This window comes from Lepidochelys olivacea (genome assembly GCF_965140295.1).
Source record: "Lepidochelys olivacea isolate rLepOli2 genome assembly, chromosome: 3".
NCBI lineage: Eukaryota > Metazoa > Chordata > Testudines > Cheloniidae > Lepidochelys > Lepidochelys olivacea.
The window spans coordinates 147,615,649-147,642,761 of record NC_140413.1 but is presented as its reverse complement, the minus strand read 5'-3'; the positions used below and the strand labels follow the sequence as shown (position 1 = coordinate 147,642,761).

The window sequence follows — 27,113 nt, the reverse complement described above, 5'->3', positions numbered from 1 at the left end:
AGTATTGGGAGCCCTGTTTTAAGATTATCTTCCTTCCTGTCATCTCAGCACATCTGTCTCTCTCTCTCTCTTTTTTTTTTTTTCCCCCTATATCCTCCTGAAATGTTTTTGGGTTTTTGTTTGTTTGTGAGTTGGTTTTTGTTTTGTTTGTTTATAATAAAAGGTGGCAGTCAAGGATTAGGCTTTTTTTCCCCCTTGGACTCTGCTGAAAAGTTGCATTGTTCAAAGACCACTAGAAAAATTGTTTTCTTCAACAAATTACAGCACTGCATTTAGTTTAAACTGGAATTTTTCCAAAATCAAACTGACAAATTCTTAAACTTTGTCTAGTTAGTAGAATAAAAAAGAAAAGTTGTTCAGAATTCCCTAATTAAAACAATGCCAAGCAAGTACTAGAAGTTCAGTAGATTGTGGGAGGGTAATACATTTGCATGGTTTGCTGATACAATTTTCAGTGAAATAAAATTAGTTGAAATAAAATTTCCTGTTACAGTAATTTCTGCTTGTAGTTCCCAGTGGTAATGTAGTACAACTGACTTTTTTGAATGGTAATAATTAGTAAATGTTCTTCATTGTGGTTGGATGACTGTTTTAATTCCTGCTTTTCTCTCCCCCTCCCCTTCCCCACCCACCCATTAGATTGTCTAATTGAGCTCCCAGGGGAACTTCAGAAACAGCAGCAAGGAACTGAAAATCCTCCAATAAGTTCATATAAATTACACATTTTACTTAACTCAGTATTAGCTTCACTGACTTCCTAGCCACCAGTGAATTGATTTGAACACTTTATTAGTTGTCCTTTGATTATTATTCATGTAGAGCAGTGGTTCTCAACTTATTTACCATTGTGGGCTGCATATGCAGCTCTGTGTTATGTGGGCTGCATCCAAGCAATACATGTACTACCTGTGTGGCCCTGAGGATGTCACATGGATCGCAGCTGTGTGCTGATTGGCATGTGCAAGCGGGCCACAGGCTGAGATCCACTGATTGAGAAAATGCTCTACATTAATGTGGCTTATTAGCTTCCTTATACTCTTCGTTTTGCCACAGACTTCAAATCTCATCCAACAACCCTGTTTCCCCTATGTGCTTTGAGATTACTGAAGATTGCTTGAGCTCTGTATGTCTTGGGTTCCTCAAAACCTAGAGGCAATAGTTTTTGTTCTCCTCTAAGTCACTACTGTCCATTGCCTCTAGATAAGTAATTAATGCTCCAACAAGACTCTTGGAGCACTCTGTGTAGTAGACACACAAATACTTTAGAATGTTGATTTCCATTAATATTAAAGAGGAAGTGGGTGTCCAAATACCTTACGTAGCTTTAACAATCTCAGCCTACAGGTTTTAACAGAAAAGCCTTCAGTTGTTTGTTTTAGTTAATCTAAATCCTTTATTGCAGGATTTCTCAAGCTTTTGGAGCTGATGAACCTTGGGGGGATTATGAAACATTCCATAATCTGTCCAGACCGCCAATAAACATAACCAGGTAAATATTTGCAATAACAGTATTAAAATAGCAAACCGTTATGAAGTGTGATTACAAATTGCAAAATATTAAAGAAATTCACAATTCAGTATGGTGGGGAAGCTGGTCTTGCCGAAGAAAGATGTTCTACAGGAGATTGAATTAGGGTAATACACAGTTTAATAATTTTTGATCAACAGTTTGCGATATTTTGTTTTTTTAATCACTATGATCAAGGGAAAACCTACTCACAGCCATACAAGGATGAAAACTTGCAGGGTTCTGGATCAAGAACTACCCAGTTTTACAGAGAAAGCAAACACTTTCTGAGTGCCATGGTAGAGGAAATCAGCTGAGGTCTTGCCACTGGGAAAATCTCTTGGTTTGTCTAACAGTGGCTCAGTCGGTTCAGCTATTTGGCATCTTATGCAAGTTGGTGATCAATCTCTTCCCCCTCTTTACGTCATCATTTGTATGTCCTGGTATTACATCTTCAGTGAAAGCGTCAGAACCATACCTCAAACATACTGGGGGTTAGATTCACAAGTGGGACTTTGTTGTCTAACTGCCAGTTGAAGTGCCTAAGTCCAACATTTCAGCATCACGGGCATTCTTAGTTGCCTGAGTTTCCGTCCCTGAGGCACCTAAATTTTGGTGGCAGGCATGTACTCAGCAGCCTAAATCGCCCTCATCTGGGAGGTGAGACACCTGGGTTTAAGTCCCTGCTCCAACTCAGGCAGAGTGGTGATTTACCCATGTCTTCCATATCCGGTGTGAAAACTAGTGTGAAAATTCTAGCTAGTGGGGCTAAGGGGTAGAGGACTCCGCCTTCTCCTAGTCCAGTCACTAGAGTTTTTCACACAGGATATGGGAGATGAAGGTTCAAATCCCTACTCTGCCTGAGCAATGACTGGTGTTTAAGCCAGGTTAAACTCCAAGAGAGAGGTACATGGTTATGAATCCCAGGTAGAGATAGGTGCCTCCCTCTAGCCTGGACTCAGGCATCTAACTCCTTTTGAGGGGCACGGTGTGGGGCCTACTACTCTCCTCAGCATTTCCTTTTGGCTAGCTTAAGCATTTCATCATTCAACATGCTGGTATTTGTGCATGCATTGAATTCCACTAGGTAGCAGGGTACCCAACTTGCAGTGCTTAAGTTCCCATTGTGAATCTATCCCTGGAAGCTTTGCAGCACCAGGGACATCAGTTGGCTCAGCAAACTGAAGTGTTTTGTAGTGACTTTTCCTGAGTATTGAAGTATTGTTTGACAACGGCGCTATTTTCACAAGTCTCCTCACTCCCTAAAATCAAGGGAGAAAATATGGGTCATGCAGCATGCCCTGAAGGTCAACAAACTTGGCCATTGTTGATCAAGGAAGGGGAACAAAATCCAAACAGAAGGGTCTGTAGCGAATGATGGTGTATCAGCAGCCCTCTCTCATTTATACCAATAGGGCTCCAGCTCAAGTGGCTCCACTGATCTCATTTTTATCAGGGTTTTAAAATAAACGCAGAAATCTAATCCTGAGGAGACAAAGGCATGAATTACAGTTGCAGGGCCCACATGTCAAAGAAGTGGTTCTAGCCTTTTGGTGGTCCAAAGCTGGAAAGAAGCCAATCTGGCTCTCACTTCTACCGTACTTGCTTGTCTAGCAGCAGCTGAGGTCTAACCAGCCCTACGGCTTGCATATCTAGTCAACAAGTGGCAGTAGCATCCCTCAGACAGAGGGGCTGGTATTATCCTTACTGTATCTTACAGTTGCTTCACCCAATCAGCCATCACCACCACAGTCTTATTTGGCCTTCAACCAAGTCTCCCAATACTGAGTAATGCAATTGACTGCTCAGGCTCAGTCAGCTCAGATGGAGATATAAAGCTGACTTGGGTGCCAATGTGATACCACATGGTGGAATTTCTGTGGTTTTGGTTTGCTTTTTCTAAAACCTAGAAAATTACACACAAAAAATTGAGTTATAAAGCATTAAGGTTGCAAAGTCAAACACTCAAAAGTTAGGAAATGCCAAAATTAGGTTGCCTCTGCAACCTCAATTCAGCACCCTTGTGCATATAAATTATAATACAGTCTTTGGTAACATGATCACATAATATTTTTTCACAGGATCCCCATCTTATTTAAGAAGAACTGAAAGTATATTAGTACATAAGCCAGCAGTTCTCAACACACAGGCCACATGCAGCCCAATTAGCACACAGCTGTGGCCCAGCTGTGTGCTAAAGGCCGCACGGCAGGGTCTGCGTGCCTGGCTGCCCAATGTGGCAGGGTCCACGCTACCCAGCAGGGGCAGGGGCAGGGCTGCTGCCTGGGCCCACAGGGTCTGGGATCGGGGCTGCTGGCCCTGCTGCACGGCTGGGTCCAGGATTGGGGAATCTACCCTTTTTCTTCTTTGAGAGGGTTATTTGCCTAGTGGATAGGAGAGAAGCAAGAAACATGACATATCTTGATTTTAGTGAGGATTTTGACAGCCCTACATGGCATTCTCATAAGCAAACTAGGGAAATGTGGTCTAGATGAAATCATTATAAGGTGAGTGCACAACTGGTTGTGGAAGACCTTACTCAAAGACTAGTTATCAGTGGTTTTCTGTCAAATTGTAGGGTATGTCTAGGGGGCTCTGCAGGGGGGACAGTCCTGGGTCTGATACTATTCAGTACTTTCATTAATGACTAGGATAATGGAGTGGAGAGAATGAAATTTGTGGATGATATCAAGCTGGGAGGCATCGCAAGCACTTTGGAGGACAGAATTGGAATTTAAAATGATCTTGGGAAATTGATTTTAGAAATCACCAAGATGAAATTCAAAAGAGACAAGAATTTAACTTCAGAAGGAAAAATCAAATGTACAACTTCAAAATGGGGAGTAACTGGCTAAGTAGTAGTATTGCTGAAAAGGATCTTGGAGTTTTAGTGTATCACAAGTTGAATATAAGTCAACAACGTGATGCAGTTGTGAAAAAGGCTAATATCATTCTATGGTGTATTAACAGAAATGTCATATGTAAAACATGGGAGGTAAATGTCCTGCTCTACTTAGCAATAGTGAGGCCTCAACTGGAGTACTGTGTCAAGTCTGGGCACCTCACTTTAGGAAAGGTGTGGATAAATTGGACAGAGTCCAGAGGAGAGGAACAAAAATGATAAAAGGTTAGAACAGTGTCTCTCAACCTTTCTGGCCTATACCGCTTACAGGAGTCTGATTTGTCTTGTGTATCCCCAAGTTCACTTAAAAACTACTTGCTTACAAAATCAGACATAAAAATGCAAAAGTGTCACAGTACACTATTACTGAAAAATTGCTTACTTTTTCATTTTTACGATATAACTATAAATCAACTGGAATATAAATATTGTACTTACATTTCAAAGTATAGTATGTAGAGCAGTATAAACAAGTCATTATCTGTATGAAACTTTAGTTTGTACTGACTTTGCTAGTGCTTTTGATGTAGCCTGTTGTAAAACTAGGCAAATATCTAGATGAGTTGATTTACCCCCCGGAAGATCTCTGCTTACCCCCATGGGTACACATACCTCTGGTTGAGAACCACTGGTTTAGAAAACTTTACCTATGAGGAAAAGTTAAAAAACTGGGCATATTTAGTCTTGAGAAAAGAAGACTGGGGCTGTAGGGGGGATAATAGTCTTCCAATATGTTAAGGCCTGTTATAGAAAGGATGGTGATCAATTGTCGATTATATCCTCTGATGGTAGGAAAAGGAGTAATGGGCTTAATCTGGAGCCAGGGAGATTGAGACCATGTCTGCACTATAGAGTTAGGTCAACTTAAGTTACGTCAACGATTATAAACTGCTGTAATTACATTGCTTATGTATGTTCACACAATGCTTCTTGTGTTGGCAGATTGTGTCCACAGTTGGTGCTCTAGCACTGACAGAGAGAGCAGTGTACCATGGGTAGCTAGCCCACTGTGCAAATTGCCACCTTCTTCTGCTAGGAGTTCTGGGAATGGATCGCAATGCATCATGGGGGTGGGATCACTGCTCCATGATGCAGTTTTCTCCGTCCCATAAGTCCAAGGGCTTTGGGCTGCGTTGCGCGCTGCTTTTCAGCTGCCCTGTAAACTTTGCCCCTGCCATCTCCGCTTGAAAGCATAGATCCTACATTGCTCCCCACTCTTGTGATAAGCATTATGAACACAACGCAGCTGATCCTGCAGTATTTCGTGAGCTGCAAATCTGAACAGGAATCCATGGTGCTGTCCCTGCTGTGTGGAAAGAAACAATTCAAGATTGATGATGGCATTCACAGAGCAGCTGTACACGGTGGACTGTTGCTATTGGGCTTGGGAAACAAGCACCGAGTGGTGGGATCAGATTGTGATGCAGGTATGGGATGATGAGAGATGGCAGAACTTTCATATGTGCAAAGCCACCTTTCGTGAACTCCGTATGGAGCTCGCCTTCACCTTTTAGCTCAAGGACACCAAAATGAGAGCTGTCCTCATGGTGGAAAAGTGTGGGGTGATCACTGTGTGGAAGCTGGCAACTCCAGACTGCTACCGGTCAGTCATGAATCAGTTTGGAGTTGGGAAGTCCACCATGGGGTTGCAGTGATGCAAGTGTGCAGGGCCATTAATCGCCTCCTGCTACGAAGGACTTCGACTCTGGGTAATGTGTGGGAAATAATGAATGACTTTGCGGCAATGGGATTCCCTAACTGTGGCGGGGCAATAGATTGCACGCATATCCCAATTTTGGCCTCAGACCATCTTGCAATGGAGCACATCAATAGGAAGGGCTACTTTCATATAGTATTGCAGGTGCTGTTGGATCACTGGGGTTGTTTCATTGACATCAACACAGGGTAGCCAGGAAAGGTGCATAACACACCCATCTTCAGGAACACTGCCCTGTATAGAAAACTGCATGCAGGGACTTTCTTTCCAGACCAGATGATTCCAATGTGGGATGTGGAAATTCCCATAGTGATCCGGTGAGACTCAACCTATCCCTTACTCATGTGGCTCATGAAGCCATACACTGGAAACCTTGACAGCAGCAAGGAGCACTTCAACAACAGGCTCAGCAGGTGCAGATTGACCATAGAATGTGTGTTGGGCAGATTAAAGGGTTGCTGGTGGTGCCTTTTAGGAAGGTTAGACTCCATTGAGGAAAATATTCTCATGGTCATAGCAGCCTGCTGTGCTTTGCATAACATTTGTAGAGCCGGGGGGGGGAAGTTATCCCAGGGGCATAGCTTTGAGGTGGATCGCCTGGCAGCTGATTTTGAGCCAGACACCAAGGGTATTAGAAGAACTTAATGTGGGGAAGGGGAGGCTATTCAAATCAGGGAGAGTTGAAGCAGCATTTTGACAATGAGTCCCAGTAATGTGTCCTTCTGTAATGAATTGAGACAGACATTGTTTACTTGCCACATTGAATGACCCCTGTAAAAGAATCATAGAATATTAGGGTTGGAAGGGACCTCAGGAGGTCATCTAGTCCAACCCCCTGCTCAAAGCAGGACTAATCTCCCATTTTTGTCCCACATCCCTAAATGGTCCCCTCAAGGATTGAACTCACAACCCTGGGTTTAGCAGGCCAATGCTCAAACCACTGAGCTATCCCTCCCCCCCAATAATTCCTGCCTGAGTGCTAATTGTAGTCTGCAAATGTGATGGTTGCCACTGTGCATGAATTTCTGTTGCAACCACCTGTGTAGGTCACAAATAAAGGATCACTGTCTTTGTAATACTATCTTTTTATTAAATAGCAATACACAGATTAACATTTCTTACAAGGGACATGCCAGTGAGCATCTCACCGCTGTGTGTAAGTCCAGCTGTCGTTATGGAAAAATGTTCCTGGGGTCGAGTGTGATGGGCTGGGAACGTGAGAGGAATGTGTAGGGGTGGTTTGGGGAGGGCAAGGAAGGCAATTCTGTATGGGCAACAGTGCAGTCAGGGACCTCAGCATCTCTATTTGGTCCTCCGTGAGCTTTATCATCCGCTCCTGGTCCTCTATTATCTGCTTCTGCCCGTCTCCTTTCCTGGTTATCCATTTCTCGTTTTTTGTTTGTCTCTCTCCATGCTCTGTGCTTGCGATCAGCTTGGTCTGACAATTGCAGGACTTCGTGAAATATGTCCTCCTTACTCCCCCTTTTATGTCTCCTAATCTGATGGAGGCACTCTGCCAATGTATAGGAGCTGTCCCTCAAGGGCACATCTGCAGAAACAAAAGAAACAATACACAGAGTCAGCATTATGTGTGCACTCTCAGTCTTGAATCATAAAAGTTTCATCCACCTCTTTCTCACCTTCGCTTGGCAAGCACGCAGCACGACCAGAACACTGAATATGGTGCATTCGGCCTCTCGGTGGGGTGCAAGATGGGACAAAGGGTCTGGGTGGTTTCAGAAGGGGATCAATAGAAGCACCTAGGGACAGTATTCTGAGTACTGGCACCGTTTTCCACAGTCAGGGGCGATCAAAGCTGAAATCACTCTACTGAGGGTAACTGAAGATGCAAGGGTGCATCTCCTGCAGTCGTGCATGTTCAGACAGGGTCTGTATGCTGCTTGCCTGTGAGCTACTTTGGTTCCTGCAGAAGTAATTGCCAATTAGCACAGCAAAGTTTACTACAATGGGGGAAGAAACAGAGCAACTTTGCCAAGGAACCTTTGGCAGAGAATTGCAGAGTATCTCCTAGAGATCTCTATGGAGGATTCCTGGGAGATTTTGGTGTGCATTAACAAACTTTTCCGCAGGGCTCTCACTTCGTAGCTGCACAGGGGAATGCAAAGCAGATGCAAACAGTACCTAGTGTCATTAATTTTGATCCCTTCTCCCATGTGCACCATGTAACAAAATAAAGGACATCTCTAACTCATAACCATGCACCATCAAAACAAAAGGAGTACTTACTGGAGCTTCCGTGTCCTGCTTTAGGCACACCAGAGCTGGACTATTGGGACTGGCTAGACCCTTCCAGAGTCCAAAAGAGGTCCTGGCTCACGATGCCACGAGGTGAGCCTGTCGCCTTCCCCACATCTTCCTCCAAATCGTCCACCACTTTGTCCTTGGAGTTGACTCTGCTGGCTGCTGCCTCCAGTCCTCCGAAGTATCCATGAGGCTCTTGGCAGTGGAGGCAGGGTTGCCACCAAGGATGACATGCAGCTCCTTGTAGAAGCTGCATGTTTTTGGCACTGCACCAGAGCATTGGTTGGCCTCCCTTGCCTTTTGGCATGCCTGTCTCAGCTCCTTGGTCTTAGCACAACACTGCTGCATATCTCTTTCATGTCCCTTCTCATCCATGCCATGCAGCAATCTGCTTGGGGAGGTTAAAGTTCCTATGGCTGGATCAGAGCTGCGACTGCACAGTTTCCTCTCCCACAGACCCAACAGATTCAGCAACTCCGGTGTACTCCAGGTGGGAGTGTTTGTGCTGCGGAAAACCAGCATGGTCAGCTGGGAAGATGCAATGTGGGCTGTCCATGTCAAACAAACGAAGCGGAATTTCAAAAATTCCCAGGGTTTAAAGGGGGAGAGGCACGTACCTGTGTTCCTGGCTGCAGGGCAGAAACTGCTTACCAGAGCTGTCATGATAGGTACTGTGGGACACCTCCTGAAGGCTTCTTAGGGTAACATAAGCAAACATAGTGTCTACCCTGGTACTGTGTTGCTCTAACTTTGTTGCAAAAACTGCTGTGCTGCTCATCTAGATGGTTTTATTATGTCGGTGTAGCAGGAGAGTTAAATCATGGGGAGGAGCATTGTTGTGTATGTACACCTCCACTGTTTCGTTGACAAAACTGTGTAGTATAGACAAGGCCTTTGGTTAGCTATTAGAAAAAAAAATTCTAACTATAAGTGTAGTTAATAGGCTTCCAGTGGAAGCTGTGGAATCCCCGTCATTATAGGTTTAGTAGGAACAGGTTATACAAACACCTGCCAGGGATAGTCTAGGTTTACGTGACCCTGCCCCAGCAAAGGGGGTTGGACTTTAACTTCTTCAGGTCTCTTTCATCCCTACATTTCTGTGATTCAATGCAGAGCATAGACATGCTTAGGTGAAGTATCAAGATTGTCTAGTGAAGGAAGCTGTTGTCTATAGGACTCCCCCCTCATTCGTTGCAGAAGTTGGAAAGTGTATAGTGAATTGAACAATGAGGAATAAACAAAATATTGATGTTCATTGAGAACCTTCCCTCCTGTGCACTAAATGAGTAGGAGGCGTCCTGTGGAAAATATAGTATGTGATCATGGAATTAAATACTGTACTAAATTCATACATGCAAGAGGACTGAATTAAGGTTAAAGAGGCAACCTTAACTCTGGCATTTCCTAACTTTTGAATGCTTGACTTTGCAATCTTAATGTTCTTTTAATGTTATTTTGTGTGTGCAACAGACATAAATAAGAGTAATGGAAGGGAAAAATTGAGGGACATGACTAATGTAGATGAAATGGGTCAGATTTGCACCATCGTAGTGATGTAAATTCAATTATTTCAATTCAGCTACTCTGGATTTTTACCAATGTATTTATATTCAAAGGCCTTATGCTTAGCTAAGCCCAGTGCCACCATCATCCACAACCTTTGTGATAACCTGATATGTGTCTCAACAAGCATATGCTAATTGTAGCCATTACCCTCCACACTGCTGCTCATTGAATTTTTGTGGCAAGGGCCCTTCAACCATATTTGAGTATTATTGCTGAAGTGGTGGCAGCCCATCTCAATGAAGAGCATACCACCATTCAGTTCTGGCAGGAGTCCTCCAAGGCTTGCTTCTAAAATGGATATTCCTGCCCCAGATTAGGATAGTTCAGGCAAAGGTGGTGTGCCAGTAGTACCCTTTTGGATGAGACCTCCAGGAAATGGCTACTTCCTATCCCCCTTCTATCCTTGTCTTGATTATACTGGCTTTCTCAGATCTTCTCTACCAGTGTTCTGTTTACTTTATAAACCCCATCATCCTTTCACTCTCACCTGTTTTTTGCAGGGTTTCCTCAGGAGTTGGCAGCATATAATTCTCAGATTCAGTGCCAGCCCACCCCCTACATGCAAAGTTGTGGCATATTACTTCTAACTGAAACATACCTAAAGCTCTCTCTTCAAATTCCTACTCTGGACTGCTTATTTAGATTTCTTGCTACTGGAGCATTGTTACATGTAAGCTCCTGTGGTCCATTCTCCAGTCACTTCTGCTTACAGGAATCCTTTCAAAGCTGTGGATTTGAATTCTCACACACATACTTTACATTGTCTGTTTCTCTTCATTAGAGGGGCCTAGGCATTTGGCCTGTGGCTCCCCTCAATAGTTACTTTTAGTTTTATAGGTACTCATCGGGTCTCCCTTTGAGCCCTTAGGGACAATGGGTTTAAAATTCCTGATCCTTGAGGTCATAATTTTGATGGTTTTGATAATGGCCAAGAGGGTTGGGGAATTATGGAACTTCCATTGACTCTCCTTATCTTTAGTTTTTCTATGTGTCAGCCGTTTTCCATTTACCCCTGATTTCTTTCTAAAGTTCGTGACCATATGTGTCTTCCTGGCTTTTTTTCTGAACCCTGAATCACCTGAGGAATGATGGTTACATTCACACACATATGGGTATGACGCAAGCTTTGAAGCTTTATTGGCATAGAACCAACAATTTTTGTCAATGTACACCTTTATCAGTCTGTTTTGATGGACCTACTGGCAATAAAATTGGGAAGGCCTTCCTCTGTAGATGGTTATGATGCTAAACAAGCACATCTGAAGTCCATCTATCTTTTAAACTTTGCTGTAAAGTGTCATGCAACCTTCTAGAAAAAAATCTTGTTTTTAAAAAAAGCAGTCATTTGAGCACAAAGGCAGGTAACTCTCTCTCCCCCAAATAGTGCTTCAGAAGGGATGACAGGATTTACTGTGGGCATGAGGAGTGCTGTATGACTGTAAAGATACAAGGCCTATGTATGGCATGGTTGGAATCTGCAGCTGCTTTGCCAATATCTTTTGAAAATATATATTATGCAGTCGTAATTGCTGCAGGTATTTCATCTGCTAAAATAATGCTGTATTGCCTTTTAGGAAGCTTAGAAAGGTAATGAACACATTACGCTTCATTTTCCTTCTTTTATATTTTTTATAGTTGAGTTTAGATTGCAAAGAAGACGAGACTTTTTGGCTTGGAGCCAGATTCTAATAGAATCACAGTGTGGAATAGATCAAGACTTAATTTAGTCTGGCCTCTAGTGATGTGAACAGATTCTCCTCTAATGTCATCTCTTTGTTCCCGCGATAGAATAATAGCTATTTCTATTTATATCTCATTTTCAAGGCATAAAATTACTATGTTAATATTAAAAATGTAAAAAATGTGTAGGAGGAAGGTAGTGTCCTTGTTGTATTTGACTCCTTTCTGACAGACTTAGATCAGGGATTTGATTATCTTCTGATACTTTTAAAAAAAAGTGCAAGTGAGAGAAGACTCAGACATGAGGCTTGTACATTGCAAGCTCTAAGAGATTGGAAGAAGCAGTGTTTTTTGTTGAATTTCACAAGGCAAAGGCAGGTTAGCCTAGTGACTTATGCCACTCCATAGTAAATATTACATGTCTTTCTTTAAAAAAAGGGAAAAAAAAGAATGCCAGGTTTTGATGACAAGAGAGACCCACTCTGTCATTGAAATCTACTTAGATACTAGGATCTGATTGTGCCCTGCTTGTGTACAGGGGTGCAAGGAGCTTCACGGAGAAGTTTAAAAACTTTTTTTCCCCATCTAGGATCATGACTTTGCACTCTGTTTTGTTTATTCACCCCAACAGTAGGTGTTAGCTATTCTTTTCTGTAGTGTCAGTGCATCTGCTTCTGGGTTTGTTTTGTGTATGTAATCTGCATTTTAAAGCCTCATAACATCTTGAATCCATTTCAGGAGATGAAAGAGATAACTAAAGTATTTGTGGTAGGCAGATGCTCCTGTATTTTGCATGCAGAGAGCTTCTAAGCACTGTCAACTTGACAAATGAATTTAGTTGTAAATGTATCCCTTGTTTATTTTAACAACTGAGTGTACTAGTATTCCAAACTGTGTGTTCCATTTCTACAGTGAAACATGTAGACTCACTGGGAAGAGGGCTGCATATTTATTCATTGCATATATAGTATATGTCTGTCTTAATGCTCTCAGAAATGATTAGCCTTAAATTTGCTGCCATAAATCAGGGAATAGCTATAGAGCCCTCCTTGCCCTAACCTATGCAACTCATTGCAAATATCCCATTGCTTCAACTTCAGCAAACTTATTTTTAAAAATATCTAGTGCAGGTGTTCTGTCAGCTCTAGTGACATTAGTATTGTTACATACACCCCTCTTGCACTAGAGAGTCCCCAAGTTGGTAAGAGACTTCTACACAGGTGCGGTGTCTTAAGTCTCTGCGATCAAGGCATGAGGTCTTGTGATTCCAGACAAATACTATGCTAAGTGATATGTGTGACATGTTGTCACCCCTGGCGTGCAGTCTGGGAGCTGTGGGAACTGCTGGGCTCCTCTAACCACTGTTGGGTTGGCCCTGCTCACACTGCTTGGGGACACAGTCAGCCTAACCCAAGCCCTGTTATCACCCAACCCAACAACAGATGGTGCCACACACACTAACTGAGCTACCTGAGAGAGTTGACCGATGCCACTCAAATACATGCAGCAGACAGCAGCCAATTTCCCAGCTTTCCAGACTCTCACCCACCACTGGAGTATAAACCCAAAATTATACCGTTTTCTGCTGTACAGGGAACTGTACAGCTTGAGCTCATAAAATTCACCCCCTCCCTCAATGTTGAAAGGAATATGCAATAGCCTTTGCCCTGAGTTATGATTCCCACACACTTCACTCCAACTTACCGGTTTAAACAAAGCAAAAACGAGTTTATTAACTACAAAAGATAGGTTTTAAGTGATAGCAAACAGATCAAAGCAGATTACCTAGCAAATAAACAAAAAACACAAACTAAGCTTAATATACTAAATTGATTGGATATGAGTAGCAGATTCTCACCCTAAGAGATGATACAAGCAGGCTACAGATTCTTAAGGGGCAAACTTCACTTGCTTTACCACTTGGAATCTCCAGGTGTTTCATTCACAGGCTAGAAGTCCCTTTAGCCTGGGTCCAGCACTTCCCTCAGTTCAGTCTTCGTTCCTCAGTTGTTTCCCGGAGTCTTCTTGGGTGGGGATTGAAGAACCCCAGATAATGTCACTCCCTGGCTTATGTAGCTTTTGCATAGGGCGGGAACTCTTTGTTTCAAAGCTTGGTTCCCAGACCAGTCTGTGGAAGAATACTGACATCCCAAGATGGAGTCCAGCATTATGTGGTCTGATCATATGTCCTTGTAGAGTCATAGCAGCCATTACTTGGAGGCTGCCTGTAGCATTTGCAGAAAGGGTCCCCAGATGGGAGATAAGCTTATCCTAAAGTCTGTTGTTTTTTCCTAATGGACTATTGCCCTGAATAGGCCCTTCCCCACCCACTATCTAGACTGACTTGTCTAGTGGGTGTTACCCAGGTGAAAACTACATTTGAAATACAGATACATAGTCAATATTCATAACTTCAGATACAAAAATGATACGTGCATACAAATAGGATAATCATATTCAGCAAATCATAACTTTTCCAATGACACCTCACATTACTTGTATTGCATAAAATACATTATAATTGTCAATCCTATAATATCACTGCAAAGTGTACGGGGTGCAGTGTCACAATATGTACAGGAGCTTATAGGAGGAGATTTTGAAAGGTGCTATAAAACACATAAACTATGAAAATCAGTATAACATTCCATGCATTAACCACCATAAAAATTTTATTGTCCCTCAATGACTTAATACAGAATGGGGAAAAATCTCTGCCAAGGTACAATTTAGAAAATGTCATTTTATCTCCAGGAAAAGATTTTCTAAAGGACTTGGACTAATGACAGAGTGCAGGCTCACTGCCTAAATAAATAGCCTTCATATTCTATTTGGCTAATAATAATTAAGGCTATGTTTTAGTCACAGGTATTTTTAGTAAAAGTCGTGGACAAGTCATGGGCAGTGAACAAAAATTCACAGCCTGTGACCTGTCCATGACTTTTAGTATATGCCCCAACTAAAACTGCGGGGAGGGTGGTCCCGGACCCCCGCTGGTCCTGGTGGGGGTGGCGGACAGCAGCGCACAGCTGGCATGCCTGCTGGCGCACATGGGGAGGAGTGATTGGCAGGGGTGGCAGGCTTCCTACCGCACGCTACTCCCGCCATAAGCGCCGGCTTCGCAGCTCCCATTGGCCGGGAACCACAGCCAGTGGGAGCTGCGGGGACAGCACCTGCGGGCGCGGGGCCTTCTGGCCCCTCCACCTTGGAACCGCAGGGACATACCAGTGGGAGCCAGGGAACCTCCCTGAGGACAGTACTGCCCTTCATTCCAACCTCCTGCCCCTAGCCTCCTCCCACACCTAAACTGCTGCTGCTGCCTAGCTCGGGCAGTCCCTGAGCCAGCTCCAGCCACTGCAGAAGTCACAGCGGTCAAGTAAAGTCACGGAATCCGTGATTTCCATGACAGACATGCAGCCTTAATAATAATTCATTAAAATATATTGACATCACATTGCTATAACGTATCAACAACTCAGCCTCAGATATGACTAGTAGAAAAGAAACAAAGAACATAAGAAATTTTAGGAAGAGGCCATCCAGACCCAGTATTCCTGCCATTTTTTTTAGTTACTGTAATTATAAATCCTCCTTGCTTTTTTCACCATTCCCCTTAAATCTTTTATTTTCAGGACACAAATTAGTGAATCTTTCACTTCCCCCTGTAACTTTTCCCCATATGTTTATTACTCTTTGCATTAATCAGCTTTTCCCAAATCTATTCTTAGCTTGCTAATGTTTTATTTGTGTATCCTTACAAGCCTGTGGACTTCTTACCATAGAAACCAAGTCAAGCCCAGTTCTGCTGTCAGTGATAACCATCATCAATAATAGCATAATTTGGTTCCATATCTCTATTAACTGTGTCATTTTCTTTTGTAATATGGAATATTTGTAAGAGATCACTTTCAAGTCTTCTCTTTACCAGTAAGAATTAATAGTCTATATTCTTCAAATTTAGGTTCTTGGGACAGAAACCTCAACTGCACCACGCTCACATTTGGTACACGTACGATGGAGGGGGAAGAGGGTGGCTCTAATCCATTGTGGTTCCTTGCTCACCCCAGGATCTTCACAGTGGAAAGGTGATTTTTTCTGTTGGTTCTCTACTTAAAATTATGCTGCATAATTATAAGTTTGGGTCATTTTGTGTTTCTTGGTGAAGTTTCTCAAATTTTGTTTCAGAAATCGGTGGAACTTGAGACATATTTACTTCAAACTTCTGTTCCTGAAGCTCCTTGCTTTCACTAGGCACTCTTGAAAGCATTACTACTATAAGAAATCCCTTATAGGTTTGGTATTTCCCATTGAACAAATACTTCTGTAATTTCACGATTATTTTTTGAAGCCCTGGTAATATCATGCACAATGATTTCTGAGATCTGGCTTCCACTGATTTACAGTCTAATTTATGACTGGTTTCAGAGTACGAGCTGTCTTAGTCTATATTCGCAAAAAGAAAAGGAGTACTTGTGGCACCTTAGAGACTAACAAATTTATTTGAGCATAAGCTTTCGTGAGCTACAGCTCACTTCATCGGATGCATGTAGCTCATGAAAGCTTATGCTCAAATAAATTTGTTAGTCTCTAAGGTGCCACAAGTACTTCTCTTCTTTTAATCTAATTTATGTCTCAACCACTTTCTGCCTATAAACACATTCACAACCAAAATTGCCAACATTTATTTTTTCAATCTGAGCTTAGTTCTGCTGTGTGTTAGCATATGTCATTGATTGATCTTCTTGTAGATACAAGCTGGGAACTGTCCTATCAAGCTTTTACACTCTGTATTAATCTCAGAATATTTCAGTATTGTGACTTCTGTGACAAACTTTTTAAATTCTCAATGTTTTTCTTGCCAGGTAGCATTGCCATTCTGTTCTGTCTTCAAGCAGCATTCTGAATAGAGAACTTAATTATTAGGAATAATTTTCTTATACATATTAACATGCCCCAAAATCGCTGTTAGACTTTCTTGGTTTTGGATCTTACCTTTTGTGCAATTGCCTCCATCTTTCTTTGATTGCTGCACATGTCCAAAATAATCAGCCTCATTCAGACCAATCTGACATTTGTTCCTGTTCAGTTTAAGGTTTTTTTCCTTTGAATAACTTTACTTGGTTTCTTATTGTGGTGTTGACCATTTTCAGTATGTTTCAGGCCTAAGATTGTCAAGTTGCCTGAGGGTTTCCATGAACTTCAGGCTGTCCATACTGAGCTCCAATCTAGTTGTATTGCTGTCATGGCACTGACCACATTGCTGGCTCTCCTGGGGGAACTGCAGCAGCACCAGTGTAACTGCTTCATAGTGAGACTGTTTTCCTGCTGAGAGGAATGCTGCTGGTTGCTGTCTACTCTTGACCCAGGAAAATAGTCATGACTACCTCACTACTGGTGACGGCCCTGAGGATTCGGCTCTGAGGATAGCTTCCTCATTTTTACCATGTTTAAAAGGCTTGAAATACACAAAAAAATCCCCAAAAGTGCTGACAAAGAAGGTAGGATTGGGGATTATAAGAATGAGGCCAGAACTATATTTTGATTTTTAAAAATTCCAGGTGCTGTCAAATATTTTTTTCACCAAAAAGGCTGGAAGATAATTTGCTACAGTTCAGGGCTGATTCAAATCAGTCAAAAATACCAAAACCTTTAAAAAAAGGAGTTTCTTCTGAATGCTCATGTGCAAACTTGTCTTCTGAGCATTGGACTGGTACAGGCAGCCAAGGATTAAGTGTAACATTATTTCATATGGTGCTTTGCTGTAAACAACAAAGCAGAAAGTAAAACCAAGATTTTATTACTGGTTTACTCATTGCATATAACTTTCAGAATTCCCAGACCAATCTATTGTTGCTTCTCATGTGAACTGAAGAAAGTTGAAAATTTGGCTTGTATATGACATATGCTAAGGTCTTATTTTCCAGAGGAACCTACCTCAGGCACCAGGCCCACTGACCTCATCTCCTTATCTGGAGAACAGCAGCAGTAGGCAGTAAAGAAGGGATACTGTGGAAATCTCCAAACCCTTGAAGATTAATAGAAAGATTTTTTTGCTTAATATGATCAGAAGCTGAGCTAGGTGACAATGTTGTTTAAAAAAAACTATCTACATTCTGGAATTTTTCACTCTGTTTACTCTGTTTGCAAGTGACTAAAGTGAGATGGATTCATTGCCACAAGTCTATTTGAACACCATCTAAGATGGAAGGATAGTTTGTCACGCAAAATGGATCAGTTCCTACAAATATTAATCTCTATATACCTCCACAAATAGTCTACATAATTTCCCTGGGCATGAGCGAATTCATAACATCTGCACTGTACAGGACTTTTCAAACAAGATGAAGTAAAATTAAATTGAACTTCAAATAAAGCTAATGCTAAGCTTACTGCTTTGTGAGCTAATACAGCAGCAGTCCCTAACTTCTGTCTGGCACACACTCTTCAGTGCTGCAGGAGTCAAATGTGTGTCCTTGGAAAAATCCTGTCATTTCCAACGTGGGTCCCCTACATTTAAAACTTCTGCAAGTATTCTGGAGTTCTTTAACAAAAGCTGTTGCTCAGGTGACTAATTTAAAAGTTAAGGAGAGTTATAATTGGGAAATGGTGAGCAGTGCTGTTCTTAGGGCCAAATTTGATTCTTGCAGCCTGCAGACTTCAGAGCTGGGGAACTTGATGGAGTCTGTATATGAGTGTCTTCAAACTGTGAGTAACTCACAGGATGAAATAAACTGAAATGTCTTATCTTAAACTTGTTTCAGCCATATTTACTGAACAAAAGAAAACACCCTTTCAGATTTTTAGTTCTGTTTTACTCTGATCTTTATACCATTACAATTCAGTGCCATCAGGTATAGTTTTACTTACTCTTCATCTGTATTCATTTAATAAAGCCAACGTCAGTATTTTTAGTCACTGGGGTCTTGTAAATGAGGGACTTCAATGGAGCTAAGCCAGTTCACACAAGCTGAGGATCTGGCCTTTTGTCATATTAGCATTTCTGAAGTTCACCCTAGTTCTCAAACATGCTACAAACAGGCTTAACAGAGGCATATACATCAGATACAGACACGACGGCTCAGTCTTCAATCTTATAAGGCTTAAAGCAAAAACAAAAGTAATAGAACTACTAATAAGAGAAGCACTCTTTGCAGATAATTGTGTCCTCCTAGCACAAACAGAGGGATGTCTCCAGTGCATCATAGATCGCTTCGCTGAAGCATCACAATTATTTGGCCTCAATTTTATTTGGCCTGGAGAAAACTGTGGTGTTGCATCAGTCATCTTCACCACTCCATGCCATATCCCCCCGCATCTCCCTTAGTGGAATCCAACTAAAGCAAGCTGACAGTTTTACTTATCTCGGCAGCGACATCTCCAATGATGGATCTCTTGACAAAGGAATCATGAACAGGATACAGAAAGCTTCTCAGTCATTCGGAAAGCTACATAACAAAGTCCTAAAATCCCACAACGTAACCCTCTTAACAAAAATAAAACTACAATGCATTTGTGCTCACATCTCTCCTCTATGGCTGTGAGACGTGGACACCATACAAATGGTGCTTTAAAAAGCTAGAGGCCTTCCATATGCGCGCCATTAATGGGGATCCGCTGGCAAGACAAAGTTACCAACCTGGAGGTTCTCCAAAAGTCAAATACTACAAGCATCGAGGCCATGCTAATAAAAGCTCAAGTACATTGGGTTGGACACATCATTAGGATGCCTGAACAGCAACTTCCCAGAAAACTTTTCTATGGAGAATTGGCACAAGGACACCAGAATCAATGCCACCCCAGAAAGCACTTCAAGGACAGCATTGAGAACAGCATACACTTTGGTGTAATAAAACCAGTTGATCTTGAGAAAGCTGCATCAAATAGATCAGCATGGTGATACAACACTCAGAGCTTTCCAATCCTTTGAAGAAGCCAGAAATAAACTGTTAGCTGCAAGGGGAAAGAGTCATACCACTGCTATAGCTACCAAGATGCTCACCAATGACTTTGTCTGCCCGACTCATGTGTGTCATGCTTTAGACTTCAGCGTCACTCCAGTTCCACAAAAAGATGATGACATTTTCATGCTGTTGAACCGACAGACTACGTGAGAGATTTCTGAAGTTCAGTGGTGGAACATGACTGCCTTTATTCCCCATCATCAAGAACAATTTTCTAATTATCATAATAGATTATTACAGTAGAGCAGGGATGGCCAACCTGTGGCTCCGGAGCCACATGTGGCTCTTCAGAAGTTAATATGCGGCTCCTGGTATAGGCACCGACTTCGGGGATGGAGCTACAGGCGCCAACTTTCCAATGTGCCGGGAGGTCCTCACTGCTCAACCCCTGGCTCTGCCATGGGCCCTGCCCCTACTCCACCACTTCCCGCCCGCTCCCCTGAGCCTGCCGTGCCCTCACTCCTTCCCCTTCCCCCTCAGAGCCTCCTCCATGCCATGAAACAGCTGATTGGAGCTGTGGGGAGGGAGGGGAAGACGCTGATCATCGGGGCTGCTGGTGGGTGGAAGGTGCTGGGAGCGGGAGGGAGCTGATGAGCAGGCTTCTGACGTATTACTATGGCTCTTTGGCAATGTACATTGATAAATTCTGGCTCCTTCTCAGGCTCGGGTTGGCCACCCCTGCAGTAGAGTCTAGAAGCCCTAATCAGAATTGACCTGCATTTATGCAGGATCCTGTAGAGCGAGTACAAGGATAGCTCTTGCCATAAAGAGTTTACAACCTAAATTTAGGTCAAGATGCTAGAGTGGATATAACAAACAGTTGGAAGGAACTGGGGAGGGAGGATAAGGTAAGCAGCAGAAAGAGCATGCATCATTCAGAGATCAGCTTTGTGAATAGCTAGAATTTTTTTGTTAAAGGTTTCTTTAATTAAAATATATAAATAATAGCCGAATAACGGAAATCCCTGCAAGTCTACACTAACAGATGATGATTTACATTTGGCATCATGGCAAACACAGGTCTTGAGAGAGGCTTTAAAGGAGTATAGAGAAGTGGCATTACAGACCAGCTCAGGGAGGGTGTTCTATGCATAAGGAGCAGCATGGAAGAAAGTGAGACTGGCAGAGTGAAGGGGGCAGGGGGTGACGAGTTACAAGGGTAGATAAGTAGGAAGGGGCTAGATTACATGTGAACCTTAAAGTAAAGGACTAGAAGCATGTATTTGATGTAGTAAATGAGGGGGAGTCAGTGGAGAGCTGAGGGGACTGACATGATCAGTGGAATTGGCAAGGAAAGTGTTTGTTTTTAATAGCAGCATTTTGTATATGGACCTGAGTGAACAAACTAGTGTCAGGAAGGGCAGTGGTAGGCCAGAAAAGAGATGCTAAGGGCCTGGCAAGAGGTTTCAGTGGTGTGGACCAAGGAAAAGTCAGACTTCGAAAATGTTGTAGAGGATGAAACTGCAGGATTTGAATGTGGTCCAGATGTGCAGGTTAAAAAAAGAGACTGTCCAAAATAACACCTGAGTTATGTGCCTGAGTGACCAGCAGGATTGAGGTGCCATCAGTGGCAGAAGATAGATGGAAAAGGGAGGACTTGGGAGAGAAGATGAGCTTGTTTTTGGCCATCCTAATTTTAAATTTAGGGCAAGATGTCAGGAACACAGGCTGAAATGTGGGACTGGGTGTAGATCAGGAGCAGAGGTAGATTTGTGAGCCATTGGCAAAAGCTAGTAGTTCAGGCTATATGAGTAGATGAGGTAATACCGAGATAGGGTGTAAATAGCAAAGAGGAGTGACTCCTCTGGGATTAGAAGCCCACCAAAAGAGGATGAGGACCCACAGAAATGTGACAACGAAGGAACAACCAGAGAAGAAGGAAGAATACAAGGAGGGGCAAGATTCACAAAAGCCAAAAGAGGGACATTTTTAAAAGGAGGGTATGATTGACCGTGTCAAAGGTCTCTGAGCAATCAAGGAGGAAGAGGCCAGGAAATGGTAATTGGAGACCTTGGTAAGAATAGTTTCAGTAAATTTGAGGGGTCAGGAACCAGGTGAGTGGGGAATCAAGCACAGAGCTGGGAAGGGAGAGTAAGCAGTTGTTAATGGTGCACTCAGTGAGCTGAGAGAGATTGAGGAAAAAGGGAAGGAAAGTGGGGAACAAGGAAGGTCATGAGGCAGAAGGAGTAAGGGTCACTGGAATAGGTGGAGGACTTAGAGGAGAGGAGATGAGAAACCTCAGCATCAGTGATGGGAAAGATAAGATAGACTGGAAGGAGGAAGAGAGAGTAAGAAGGTCACAATGAATTTCTCTGAAATATTTGGCAATATTCTGTATGGAGAGGCAGGAGAGTGCTGGAAGTGTGGTGGGTTTATGGAGGAAGTCAAAGGTGGCAAAGAGGTGGCTGGAATTTTTGTCTTGGGAGTCAAAGAGAGTGGAGAATTAGAGCTGTGAGACCAGGAAAATTGCAGAGCTGAAGGAGGAGTAAACCAATATATAGTGGCGGAAGTCCATGTGATCATGAGATTGTCTTTGGAGAAACTCTGAAGCCTGGGAGTAGGAGAGGAGGAAGACAATTATGGGAATGAGCCAGCCTGGAGGATTTGTGAGGCAGACTTTATACTGAGAGAATCTTGTGGTGGTGTTCTGTATATGCCCCAACTGTGACAGAAAATAAATTGTATGATTCATTATTTGAGGAATAGTATGTGATCATGTAGGTGTACATTAAAATACACTCTCTGAATAGCTGCCAGTATATTCTGGTTCTTCTGATCTCTCTCTCTCTCTCTTTCTGTTTTTAACTGCACATTCTTTCTGTGGAATGCAATAAAATTTTCCAAGCGAGTTCAATTCCTTCCTTCCTGTATACAGATTTATGTGCACTTCTCTAAAGAGCTCTTTTTGTTATCTGCAAAGAAAGTGATACATATCCCTGGTTCTGAGCTAAAGCAGTACAGATGGTGTCCTCACCAAACTCAAATAAGACATCAGCATATCATCTATGACTGATAGATGCAGTGGGTTTGTAGTTAGAAGATTTTTACATTGAGGTGTTCCCTTTACTAACATGACAGTCACAGGGATCAGGAAAATCCTTCTCTGGCAGATGCTGCATACAACAATTCTGCAAGATGGTAATCCCCTTGCTGACTGCAGTGCATCTGACAGAAAATGATTAAGGCAAGATGCACAAAGTACCGAGTTCAAAAAGTCTCATTAGTTCTAGCTTGTAATATGGTGAGAGAAATAGAGGGACATTTCATACAACCATGATTGCTTTAAGAATAATTTTGCAGCTTTAACACTGCTCTGGAAAATAATGGATTTCCATATGAATTTTAAAAGTACACCACATTGTTAAGGAGTACAAAAGTGTGACTAATTCACTTTTCCAAAACAAAAAAATAGAAATGATACAAAGATGTGCAATTGCATATTATCTCAAATGAATTGCATGTGAAGAACATTAAGAGCAAATAGGTTTTTTCCTTTTATTTGTGTGGGTCATATGTTACCACCCTTGAGACATTGTTGATTTGAAGTACATTTTTCACAGGTTTGAATTCCATTTAACAATGTCTCTTTAAGAGTGGCAGGGAGGGCAGAAGCATGGGTGATAGTTCAGACTGAGCAGACTTCCTAGCTGTGCTAGTTTAAGATACGTGAAAAGATGTTTTTTGGCAACCTGGAAAGTACTGCAGGAGTTTAAGAGAATAAGGCTTCAAAATAAAAGATAATATCTATTACATGTCCTAAGTGGTCTTGAATTATGGGCATTAGTTACAGAAGAAGAGGACCATTCCTGAAAATATGGGAGGAGTGTGGCAAGACTAAGGGGAATACAGAAAACAATATTGGATGTTAAGAGATTATTTCTGGTGAGATGAAGAGGATGAGTGAATAGAAAATCCATAGCTGATAGAGGGGAAGGTGTCATGTAAGGAGACAGGACACATTCATAAAATAGTTCAACAACAGTCTTCTAAATATCTGAGCAAGGGGAGTTCACACCATCTGTACCTTGAAGTTTCTGGGGCAAATACTGTGTTGTGTCTTCTGAGAGGGAGAGAGAGTGCACAGAAGTCACAGTGTGGGGAAGGGGTGACAAAATGGCTTTACACCATCTGTATACTGACTGACTGCCCCCAAGGGCTGCTCTAAATTAAGGCAGTGTCCCTAGGATGCCTATGGATTTCTCTTTAGCCCAGAATCCTCCGTAGCATTCAGCATTACAGGCACGCCACTTCCCACTTTTATCCTCCCCCTCTCACATACTGCTATGCCACAATCTATTACAAGTTGATTAAGTTCACAAAACTCATCAGGAGATAAGAGACCATGAGTTGCACAATCAGAACTAAAATGCAAATTTAATTTCTGGGATTTAGCATTCCTGAAATAAGTATCTCACTCACATAGAAACCTATAAAGCTATCAAGAAATCTGCTGGGTGGGTGGGAGAGGGAAGAGAAAAAAATGCATTATGATTGTGGTTTGTGAGGTGCTCAGATACAGTGGTGATAGGTGTCATTTTAAACCTTAAAAAGAGAGAAGGGGTTCCCTATAGCATACGGGGCCCTAGAGAGAAAGAGATTACAAACAGGAAATATTCAGAATAGTAGGATAATGGTCACAGTTTTATAACTTTTTTCATACTGTTCCATCTTATCCACTAGGTACTATGTTTCATGGGGGAAGGACACATTAATAATATGCCACATCTACTATATGTGTTTCAGAGGGCTTCTAAAGGACTTTAAAATTAAGGAGTCATATACTATTTGCAAGAAGCCATACTAAAGTAAATTTTAGTAAGCAGTGTTGGTGAAGGGATCGGGCAAAATTCACCAAGAGACTGTTGTGGCTTATTGCTTTACTGAATCAAATAAAACTTTATTGCTATTGGTCTGTAAAATATGTTAAAAATTATTAATAAAAAGCTTTCTACAGAGAAGAAAATTAACAGGTATAGAATGAGTGGGGAAAAAAACAAGAACAAAACAAGTTAAAGTCTGAAGTGACCCACACTAATGACCAAGGAGTTTGTGCAAAAGATTTAAGAATTATTTAATTAATTGTTTTAGAGAAACAAACAAGCAGCTCCATAGAGCTGATTGTTTTATTAGTTAGGAAGGCAATATAAAGCACACTCAGTCAGAACATCCTAACTGAAAAAATACCATCTATATCAGCAGCTGATGAGTAGAACTTCATACTTGAGAGGAAATGAATGAAACAATTTCATTTTATTTTACCTGGTTTAAGTGTTATTTTCTGTCCTTGAATTAGCAAAACTAAATAAAAACTGTTTCTGGTAAAAGAGGAAAAGAACCATGTACCACTACAGGGGCTGGAACCTGAGGGATCTGATTTCTAAATCGCTTTATCTATCTAGGTATTTATACTAAGCTGATCACTGTAAGCCATTTTGCACTGGCTTCAAGAGGGGTAATTTCAGCAGAATCTGAACTGAAAGGGAAGCGTCGTCTTTATTTTCACAGAGACTGAATATAAAGATAAGCATTCTGGGAAGAAGTAGTTCTGGATAATTACAAAATAGAACATTCTTTTGTAGAATTATCAATTGCTATGCACGCATTTTATTTTCCTTATCTGTTCTCAGTAAAGTTAGTACAAATGGGTGGATGGAGATACCTGTATTCTTACTAGTCCTTTTAGGGTATGTCTGTGCTGCAATTAAAAACCTGTTGCTGGCCTGTGCCACCTGACTCAGGCTCACAGGGCTCCGGCTGTGGGTCTCTTTAATTGCATTGTGAACTTCTGGGCTCAGCCTAGAGCCTGGGCTCTGGGACCTTCCCACCTTTCAGGGTCCTAGAGCCCAGGCTCCAGGCTGAGCCAGGAAGTCTATACTGCAATTAAACAGCTGCTTAACTCAAGCCCTCCAAGCCTGAGTCAACTGGCATGAGCCAGCTGCAAATGTCTAAATGTAGTGTAGACATACCCTTAGATAACTGATAACTGTAGTAACAGTTAAAGAATCTGGGAAATTGGAAAAGCAGTTTTGATCATTCTGTTCCTTTAAATTTTATATATATTCCACTTTAATTGTCCATCACATACCTCTCAAAGATCCCAGAGAATTTTGACATGGATTCAAGCTTAGCAGCATCATATTGCATAGCGATATTACCATATGTGTATTATGGGGTTTTTTTCAGAAAGGCACATTAATCTTAAAAATTAATAAAATTAACTTTTAAGAAAGATTAAGTATATCCATTCCATTTAGAGGAAGCAATGCCATCTTATCCAGTTTAGACTACAAAGAAGTTTATTATTCATAATTTGCTTTGGGAGGCAATGTTTCCTAGGAGGTAGAGCACCGGACTGGGACTCAGGGCACATGAGTTGTCTATTCCCAGCTCTGCCACTGGCCTGCTGGGTCACCTTGGGCAAGATACTTTACCTCCCTGTGCTTCAGTTTCCTCATCTATAAAATGGGGATAGTACTGGCCTCCTTTGTATACAGCTTTGAAATAAATGGATCAAAAGTGCTATGTAAGAGCCAGGCATCATCATTATCATTATTATTTGTTATTCAGTTTGCACTTGATTGAATAACTTGTGAACCAGTGTCAGATTGTCACATGGTTAAAATCTGTATCAAACTTCACATTTTCTGTAGAACAGTACAAAATTACTCCAGTAGCCTCAGACTAGATTTCTCTCTGTCATTTCTTACAGGACTACATAAGCTGTGATCTGCAAGAGCATTTACACCAATTACAAAGCCATTGAGAAATCAGAGCACAAGAAGCTGTTTAAGGTACAATGGAAATATTTTAAAGTAAATAGTATAGTTAATATTTGGAACAAATTGCTAGTATGTAGATTAAGTATGTACAAAATGCTCTATTTAATAATAGTAAATGCTAACTGCTTTGTTTGTTCCAGGAGTTTTATAAACATTAGCTAATTAATAAGCTTCTAACTTATTGAACATGGGGTAGATTCTCTGCCTGGCTGTGCTCTCTTTCCAGGCAGAGAAAGAGAGTGCAAAAAGGGAGAACACTTTCAGCAACCCCCAGCTGGAAATCCTCAGTAGATACAAAATTGGTGTAATCTGGATTGGGCTGCAGTCATGGGTGGGGAGGAACATGGCCAGAGCACACTACATACCAGAGGTGAAACCCTGCAAGTTTTGCCTTTAACTTCAGGTGGGCCAGGATTTCATCCCAAGTATCTTGAGCTGATGGACAGTCCTTTGGGACTGGACAGAGAATCAGGGAGTCACTCCTAGTACTCTCACAGTCTCCCTTCTCTCTGCCCTGTCAAACAAAAATTGGTTGAAGTAGAGAATCTGGTCTGGTATGTTTTTAATGTGCATGTTCTTGATTCATTCTGGAGTCACACACACAAGTTACTTAACTATAAACAGGATTATTGAAAAGACAAAACACAAAAGGGGAAGACACCAATTTCCCCTAAAGCCTTGCTGAAAAATCTTCTATGAGGACATTTAGGTTGTATATATGACATTTCACAGCCCTTCT

The 27,113-nt window shown here is 41.8% G+C and overlaps 1 long non-coding RNA gene across 1 annotated transcript in view; it reads left to right on the top strand.

Moving 5' to 3' along the window:
- Positions 1–1,401: 1,401 nt before the first annotated feature.
- LOC311518653 overlaps positions 1,402–27,113 on the top strand; it is a 57,915-nt gene continuing 32,203 nt past the window's right edge. The window contains exons 1-3 of the long non-coding RNA XR_014711060.1: positions 1,402–1,489; positions 15,596–15,719; positions 26,305–26,386. This is a non-coding gene — a long non-coding RNA (uncharacterized lncRNA). The remainder of the gene's footprint in view (positions 1,490–15,595; positions 15,720–26,304; positions 26,387–27,113) is intronic.